The following is a 9,318-nucleotide window of genomic DNA, read 5'->3' on the forward strand; positions in this document are numbered from 1 at the left end:
ATGTGTTCAAACCAGCGACAAAGAGTAGGGTTTGGATCACCTTGGCCTTCTCCTCCTACAACAACGGCACATGCGGTTTAAGTCATAATCATACCCTTAAAGAAAATTTCAATATTTAATTGAAATCAACATCTAAAAAAAAATCCAAATGCTTACATTTCCACCTCCCATTTGGGGAACCAGAGCAGTGGGGATGAGAACTGTCGTGCCAAGCATCACAAGATAGTGTTGAAATCCAAGAATGATGGCTTCAGCTGCATCATGCCCAAAACAGCATAGTCTTTTAATGATTTACAAATGAAAGCAACGAAAAAAATTGAAACCAAAGGCACCAAAGTAATTTAAAAAATAAATAAATTACCCAACCTTTAAGCTATTACAATATAACTGAACTAAAATGATTCTGAGTAGATCAAAATCACTAATGATGGTTAGGGCAGCCATCCCCAAGTGGTCAGAAAGAGGTATTCTTGTGTTGAGATGAGCCGTAAAATGAGAGCCTAACAGAACCAGGGGAGAATAACGAAAACGATAAAAATAAAAAATAAAAAATTCTAAAAAAAAAAAAGTAGAAAATTTTTTCTTAAAAGGGAATTCAAAATTAACAAAATAAAAAAGGAACCAAAATGGCTGCAACCAACTTCGAAATAGACATGTTACATGTAGTATGGAACCTGGTGACGGAACCCTCCAGAGTTCCCGAAACAGTAAAGTTAGCATCAACAAAAGCAAATTTAAAAAAAAAAAAAAAAAAAAACAATAATCAATCACTGAAAATTTCCCACGAAAAAAGCTACACAAGTTCAGTGAAAAGCAATTCTTTTCTTCTTCTTATTTTCCTTTTTAACAAGATCAGAATTTGTCAGTACAACAAAGAGGTTTGTTCCAAAATATTAAAGAAATTTACTTTTTTGAAAAGAGAGGGGTATCTGCCAAAGAGAAAGAGAGACCAGAAAAGATGCTTTGAACGGATAAACACAGAGATAACGTATCCGAAATCAAAGCAACTTATTATAACAAAACCTGCCTTAAATATACCAGGTAGATTCAGAAGAATCAGAGTTAGAAACTAAGACCCACAATGAATAATCTAGCACTAACTTTCCAAAAGGAACTACAATTCAGAATCCAAGTTAAAAAGGAAAGCACAAAACAAAAAAGTGCAAAAGAAAGAAACTTGTGGATGAAAGAGAGATACTCACGCCATGGAGGTGGGCTGGTAATGCAGTAAGAAATGTTGGGTAGCTGATCCTTTGGCGGGTGTGGCTGTGGCTCATCTGATTTTGCTCCTCCTCCTCCTGCCATTGATCTCTCTCTTTCTAGAACTTTCTCTCTCTAAAACTCTCTAGGAAACAAAAATAACAAGAACCAAGTTACTACAGAAAAGCTGTATGAAACCCAAATCTAACCAAAACCCAGATCTTAAATCCTGCAGAAACCCAGTTAAATGAGCTTGGAATGGAGAACACAAAACAAAACACTCAATAATATGAGGACCCAAAAGAGTGAACCTTTCACATGGAAACCCACTAATATAGAGAACTAGAGAATAACAGAGATGTGGGAACTGTTCAAGGAAAAAGAAAATGGTAGTGGAAAATGATAAGAGTGTAAACTAGAGATCTCGAGATAGAGTGAAAGTAATAGTTGTAGTAATTAAAGAAAACTTAATAATGGGGAATGAGAAAGGGAAGAAAAAGGTACCTTTTCAACAATGTTTCTGAAGCAAAATCAAGTGCCCAAAGCTTTTTTTAAAGTGAATAAATCTGTATGTCCTACTCCTACCCCACTCCAAAAATGTCACTAAAAGTATGGAATGCTGTTCAAATAAAAAGATAAAAAGAAGAGCCTTTTTGAGCAAAGAAATCCCTTCGAATGGTGTTAAGGGGTATTTTGAATGTGGGCAGGTGAAGATTTAATATGAATGATATAAAGGAAGATGAATGCAACTAAGGGCCTGTTTGCACCAGTTTCCTTTTAAAAATAACGACTTTTTGAAAATTTTGGACCAGAAGCCAGGGTTGAAAATCATCTCCCTCCCCAATTTTTTTTCTAAAACACGTTTTTGAGACAATGACTTTCACAACAATTGCTTTACAAATTAAGAGCATTCTCAATCAACTCTTAATTATTTAGTTAAAATTTGGCTGAAAAACTCGCTAAAAGTATCAAATAATAAATTCTATAAATTTTACTCCATTCTATTTAAATATAATTTTTATTCTATCTTCATTTATTTTTTATTTTCAAAAGCACTTCACAAAGTTATAAACCCATAGAAGGTTGGGAGAGATAAAGTGTGAGGAAAATATAAAAACATAAAAAATAGGGTAAAGAAATTATTTTGTTCTCCAAATGTAGGGAGAAGTTTGTCTAGCCTTAAAATGGAGAGGGGAATAGAAATATTGATGAGGTTGCTTTTTGTAGAATTTAACCAAAATTTAACTAAAAGTGAATTTTAAAGAGCTTAGGATACTTTAAGGTAACAATCTATATTCACTAAGTAATTAAATGTATCTATTAATTGCTTGTTTGGGAAGACAATTCTTCTCAACTTTTTTTTTTTTTTCTTCTTCTTCTTTTAGGTTGATTTAACACCACTAACACTCAATTCAACTCAAAAATTTTCAACCAAACTAATAAAAAACATTAAATAAAAATTTTAAAAATCAACAAAATTTTTAAAAAAATTAAAAATATATGATTTTTAAAATTATATATATATAGGAGTGGTGGTCTGACCACCCCTAAAAGTCTCGGGATGACCGATCCACCCCTAAGAGGATGGATCAGCCAACCCCAAAACCAGCTCGGCCACCCCCAGTCGGTAGTTGGGGGTGGCTCAACTAGTTTTGAGGGTAATCGATACACCATTTTGGGGGTGGAGCGGCCACCCCAAACAGCTACGAGCCACCTCTCCATCCGTGGCCACCCCTGAGTGGTTTTTCAAGGTGGCCGAGCCACCCAAAACAGATGTTGGGGGTGGCCGAGGGGTGGTTCAAAACCACCCCAAATTGTTTTTTCTTTTTTCTTTTTTGTAATATATATGTTTTTTTTATTTTTTAAATATATTTTTTATTATTATATTTTATAGTTTTCAAACAATCCAAATATAATCTCAACTCTTTTTTTTTTTTTTTTTCAATATTTGCAATTTTGAATTAAGTTAAGCAACATAATAAAAAAATAAAAATCACAAACCCAAACTATTATTGCGATAAAAGTTGTAATGCTCGACTTTTTGTTTTTTTTTTTTGTTGTTGTTGTTTTTTTTTTTTTTTTGGCAAAAACTGGCATTTTGAACATGACTGTCAAACTTTTTACCTTGGAAAGAGTTGTACCAAAAACTTTTTACTAAGCAAATGATTTTCATTTAAACAATTCACAACTTTTTACCTTTAAAAAAGTTGTCCCAAAAACCTTTGCTAAACCAAATGAGTAAAAATAGTTGAATTGTACCAAAAACAGTCCCACAGTTTCTCTCTCTCTCTCTCTCTCTGTGTAACATGAAGTCAGTCTATATCACACACTTGGCATTTCATATTCTGTTAATGCAAGAGACAGAAGAGGTTGATCTTGACAAGGCAAGAATTGCTAATCGGCTCCAGACGACGACGTTTGAACCAGCCGGACAGAGTTTGCCTTGGCAACATCACTTTCTCTATTTCCATCTTCCCGATAAGGACCATCTATCTCTTTACTCGAAATGCCATTAATACCCTCTTATTGATAATTAATTACACTACTGTATGCCGAACAACCTCAATAATTGAGTGGAGGTGCATTTTGGAAATTATGTAGACGATGATCACGTGCGGGCTGTACCAGAGGATTATCGGGTCGCCCAAAAAGCCCCAAAAGGGTAGCCAATGGTGGGAAAAAAGGACAGCCGACAAATTCTCTTATCCCTAGAGTCAAGCAACTCGTCCAATCACTGGGCTTCTGTTCCTTGACCAGAATTTCCCAGTTACAACTGGCATTCGTCAAAAGGTTTTCTTCTTTTTCTTTTTTTTTTTCTTTTGCAATCTACAGGATATAAACCCTAAAAATAATTGCAATCTAGGGTTGTTGATTTGAACTACTCTAACATGAATTATTGATGCTATCAGTATGTTAATTAAAGCTCTTCTTTTTTCTTTTTTTCTTTTTGACATCAATATATTTTTACCAAAAAGAAAATATTGATAATTGTTTTTTGAAAAAATATTTTAATGTTATATAAAGGTTAAAAATAAATAAATGTTTTAGTGTAATATAAAAGTGATAAGTGGCTTTTTTTTTTTTTTTTGTTGGGTGAAGTCTACGTCAGAAAAGTATTTTGTGTTTTAAATTGTTTTTTTAATGATTTTGAGAAAGAAAGAAAAAAACTAAATTCGGTAAGGGCGATGTGTAGATCAAGTTTTTTACACCCTCCAAAAAAAAAAAAGCTTATACGCTAGCATCCTATATTGTTGACCATACACCGAGGCTCCATTCGAAAATGATTGATACGCAACGAAAAATAAACAAAAGAGTTTGTTAGATGTATTAACAATATCACTCAAGATGCTTAAGTTAGTGTATAAAGTTTAGTGAGGTTGAACAAAATATTAGTGAGTGAATGAATGAAGGGGATGCAATATGTTGGCGCACATTCTTTAACTAGATGGGTCGTTTATCACTTTGTGTTTAAAAGCATTTCTAATTGATCTTTCATTCTTACTTCTATTCGGATAAAAAATGAGAAAAACTCTTCCTTGTAACCCCTTTCGTGATTTGAAAAAAAGAAAAAAAAAAAAAAGATCATACATGAAAGTGTTGCCTCCTATTAATTTTTATTCATAAAGCTTATTTTCTCGCCTTTTTTTATTGGTAGGAAATGCGCCTAGCTAAGGGAATCATAATGGATCTTCTACCCTTTATAGTTGCCAGTAGGAACGAAGCCAAAAACTATTATAGGTGGGTGCCAGGAGCCAAAAAAAATTTATTGTTAAGGGCCAGTTAGCTAATTTTTTTTTTTTTTTTTTAACCTAACGGAGGTGCAAGTAAGAACAAGATCCTCTCCATTTCGGTTAAAATGAAGAGTATCTATTTAGTGTAAAATGAAGGGTAATATTGTCTTAACATTAAAGTTTAAAGACAAAATTTACAATATTACCTCTTATTTTACACTAAATTGATATTCTCAATTTCAAATGAAATGGAGAGGATCCTATTCTTATTAAGTTGGTATTTTTCCATAAGTTATATATCATTTATGATAGGATTTGAACCTCAAGTGGGAAAAAATAAAAATATGCAAACTCAAGCACTAATAAAGTATTGGGTTAAATACCTAATATCCCCTTAGGGTTTCATTTCTTTAATTTTTCCTCCTTAATGTTTGATTTTTATCACATAAGGTACCTGTGGTTTTGATAAAGACCAAATTGGTCATTCTGTCCATTTACCGTTAGTTGACATAACGGAAGTCCATGTCACTGACACGGGAACCAATTAAAATTCGACACTTGGTATAAGTAGCCATGTCATCAGTTAAATTTTTTATTTAAAAAAAAATTTTCAAAAAAAAATTTTTCAAAAAAAAAAAAAAAGAAAAAGAAAAAGAGAAAAAAAAAAAAAAGGGGTGGCCTTGGCCATTTGGAGGTGGTTCGGCCACCCCCATCCGGCCATATCGAAGTGGCCGTAGCCACCCAAAAAAAAATTTTTTCCTTTTTTTTTTTTTTTAAGAAAAATAAAAAAATTTATTTAGGTGGCCACGTCACATGGCCACTTATGCCAAGTGTCAAATTTTAATTGGTTCATGTGTCAATAACATGGACTTCCGTTAAGTCAACTAACGGTCAATAGACGAAATGACCAATTTGGTCTTTATCAAAACCACAGGTACTTCCCATAATAAAAATCAAACTCTAAGGGAAAAATATAAAGAAATGAAACCCTATGAGGTATTAAGTATTTAACCATAAAAATGTTTCTGTTCTTAATAATTGAGGGGGGACCATGGCCTATACCAGTCTCCCCCTCCCACAGTCCTTGATTACCGGGGAAGTTATATAACATGACATCAATGATGGAACTAATTTTAATAAACTAAGAGAGGCCATGGCTCCCACTGGTTTTCAATTTTTCTTTTAAATTTTTGCTTATAAAGTTGAATATATATGTGTTTTTAAGCTTAAAAATTACGCTTAACTCAACTCTTATTGACAATATGTTTGACTTCTCGTTCATGTTTTAACCCTTTCAAATAAAAATCTCGATTCCATGATAGCCTTGAGGGACTGAATAGATGTAAGATAAACATCACATTCTTTGTTTATTGTTCATCACTTCTAGAATACCATTTCGATTGGGTGGAAATTAAAGTTTTGTTTTATATTATTTTTGTTCAAATCATAGGAGGAGTATGTGGTCAAAAGAAACAATGTGATGAATTGGAAGAACACCCGCGAAGAAAAACGTCGGTGGGAAATAGTCAAAGAATCGAGTAAGCTTCCAAAGGGGGTTGCAATCGGTGATTAAAATCTGCGAACGCATGCTGTCGGATTTTGACGTTTGCAAGCGCTGAGAAGACAGGTGGACAGCCTTTTTGACGTATATAAGAGCAACCTTCGCCGGATTTTGTGAACTACACTCACCGAGGATATATATATATATATATATATAATACTTAAAATTATATTTTTATTTTTTATAATTATTTTAAAATACTAATATTATAGTCTTTATCAAATATTGTTAAAAATAATAGAGAATAATTGAAAGGGTCACGGCAACATTATTATAGAATAATTATAAGATAAAAATGTTGTACATAGAATTATCTCTTCTCATTATATATCATTATTTTTGTGCTAGTTGCTTTAATTAAGAAAAATAAAGAAATATGTTTACGTGGGTTTTTGCACGGTCGGGTTGCTCGATAGGCACTTATAAAATGTTACGGTTCTTTAGTTTATTTTATTTGGATTTGTCTTTATTTTTATGTACGAATCTTGATGAGTCAATTTTAGTTTATATTTCATCACCAGCCTTAGTTTGTATTTAAATAAGAAACGCTAACTTAGCCTTAACTCTCTTACGTAATATGTAATGAATCATTTATTTAAAGGGGTTATGTTATGAATAAATGCATAAAAAGAATTAATCTCAAACTTTATGTTTGAAAATGTTTTAAGTCCTATTCAACGAATCTCAAGAGTTTAAGTCCTCTCAAAACGTAATCATATATCGCGTCTTGCGTGTTTGTGAAAACATTCACTTAACATAAAACAAGAAGAAAAATAATCAAAGTGACATCGGCATAGACGGCGGGAGTGAGAATAGTTGCTTAATAAAGTAGATTCTTAATTATTAATGTCCGCATATGTGAAAATGGGAATGGCAGTTGGTGATGCATTGGATTGAAAACTTTTAAGGATAGGTTAGATTGAATTGCAAGTAAAGTGATTGTGAATCATTGAATAAGACATCAGTTTATTGTTATTGAAAGGCATGCAAGGACAACGAATAAATTAATTATAGATTGACCCATTTAAACAAGATATCATCATGTTCCCTTATATTTCTTTCACCCACATGACACCCCCAAATCATGCTCTATTGAAATATTAGCCTAGAGGCATTGATTGGTCCAAAGGACAAAATTGTCAAAATTTGAAATCTAAAAGAAAAGTAATTGAGCCCTTGGGAAAATATATTATTATTGGGGAGGAGCTGCTTAAGTTTGTCATTTTCTTAGGTAATCAGTAGATTTCCCTGTCAACTTTTGTGGACTCTCAAGGGTATATGTCAACATCTTATTGGTGGGTGCCAAAAGTATTTAATCAAATCACCTAACTTTAGTCAAGAGATTATGCAGAAGAAAAGGGTGTCTAGGGTTTGGCAAAACTATAGTATAAAAATGAATGAAAGGTTAGATATGAGAAGGGGAAATGAATAAATGAGAGAATGGATTAATTTTAGAAAAAAGTGTATAAAGGAAACAAAAAAGGGACAGAACATGGGGGTGTTGCTTTCAATTCTTTAGATGGTACTCATGCGATCATGCCACCCAACCCTTCACTATGCAGGGACCACGGCTTGGCAAATTCTTGTGCCTTGTTTGGGGCTCTCTTTTTCTCTCAAACAAAAGCACTTTCTCTTTTATTCTCTTGCCTTCTTTTTTTTTCTTTTTCTTTTGTCTTGGCTTCATTTCTTGCATTCTTAAGTTGGAGAGATGTGGTTGCTAGCTACTCTCTCTCTCTCAAATACAAGCATGCCACACATGCACGTACGTGCCCACAAAGATTGGACAAAGGTGGTTGCTCTATCTATTTCCCAACATGAACAGCTTGTAGCTATTATAAATAAATAAATTTTTGTCCACTAAAATATATATTATAAATAAATAAATAAATTTTTGTCCACTTAAATATATATTATAAATAAATAAATAAATTTTTGTCCAATTATATATATATATATATATATATAACACTTAGATATGTAATACAATAACACATGGTATATATAATTTAGAGAAATACTTGGGTACAGGAGCCTCATTCGAATGAGACAACTCATGTTCGAACAAGCCACTTAAAGCGCCACGTTGGATTAAATAAATTCCCTTCGAACGGAACATGGTACATTCGCATGGGGATGTTTTTACATGTGAATCAAATGTATCCAAAACTGTATTTGATTTTCTGTAAGCTTATATTTGGTTTTCTTTTCCTGTTACCTCTGTAATCTCTTTGTTGTATGAAGGAAGGTTTGTTTAAAAAAAAAAAAAAAAAAAACAATGTATCCAAGACGTTGTAAGAAAATGAATTGGGGCTTTCAAAGCCCTAGAGAAAACCCTAATTTCTTGAATTTTCAGTCATCTTCCAACAGCCAAAAAGAGAAAAAAGATAGGAAAGCAGAAAGGGGAGAGCTTTTGTGGGTTTGGAAGCAAATTCAAGTTTCAATAAAGTAAAGATACTCACTTTTTTTTCTTTTTTTTCTTTTGTGTGTGTGTGTGTGTTAGGGCCGGTTTCAGTGTGCGTTTGAGGGGTCTAAAAGTGCGTTTAACACTCAAAAAATCCGTTTGAATAAAAAAGTACTCGTTTGATAGAAAAAAAATTGAAAGTACTTTTAAATGTCCAAAAAACCTAAAAATAGCCGAAACGCACTTTCAGCAAAAGCGTAAAAATGAAGCTTTTGTTAAAAAAAAAAAAAAAAACGTTTTTTTAACTTAGAAACTCTATTTTTCAAACACGATCCCAAATATATTATTAGTGTGTATAGAAATTGTATTTATGTAGGTTGTATTTTCGTGTGAGTTTAGGGCCGTTAAAGTAGGAAATGGAGAAA

The sequence above is a fragment of the Corylus avellana genome, chromosome ca3, assembly GCF_901000735.1.
Source record: "Corylus avellana chromosome ca3, CavTom2PMs-1.0".
NCBI classification, from domain to species: Eukaryota; Viridiplantae; Streptophyta; class Magnoliopsida; order Fagales; family Betulaceae; genus Corylus; species Corylus avellana.